The sequence below is a fragment of the Branchiostoma belcheri genome, unplaced genomic scaffold, assembly GCF_001625305.1.
Source record: "Branchiostoma belcheri isolate BF01 breed outbred unplaced genomic scaffold, Haploidv18h27 scaffold16, whole genome shotgun sequence".
Classification (NCBI taxonomy): domain Eukaryota; kingdom Metazoa; phylum Chordata; class Leptocardii; order Amphioxiformes; family Branchiostomatidae; genus Branchiostoma; species Branchiostoma belcheri.
Window position 1 is genome coordinate 1,983,548 of NW_017803046.1, and position 519 is coordinate 1,984,066.

Consider the following 519-nt stretch of genomic DNA (forward strand, 5'->3'; position numbering starts at 1 on the left):
CTAATGCCATCTATCCTGCATTAGCTACCAGAGCACAAACGGCAGATAATGTCACGCGGAAATGTCTATTTTGATATCAACGTCGGTATTGGATGAGGCTGGTGCCGCCGTGAAGTGTAGACGTCGATCTTATCTGACGTATAGCGGATGTACATTCTGCTATCGCGATGAATCCTGCCTCTTCTGTGTGTAAATCTCTGAGCAAATCGTGACCGTCTTCTGGACTTTGTTATTTTAGTTTTTCACACTTCCCCGAAGTTGAGTGTGCTTCTAACTTACCTATTATGTTACATTGAACCAACCAGAAGAGTTTGTTGGCAACGAGAAAGTGTCTTTCCAGGGCAGTGGATGCGCATGTTGATAACGGTCGATAAAATCAAGCAAGATAAAGCACCCACTGAATAGCAACGTGAAACTCCAGAGTGTGAAGAAAGTTACCACCTCACCATGCAAATTGAGTATTCCTGGGCCTAGCTCTCACAGTTCATGACCTTGTATTGTCACTTTATCAGGGAAACA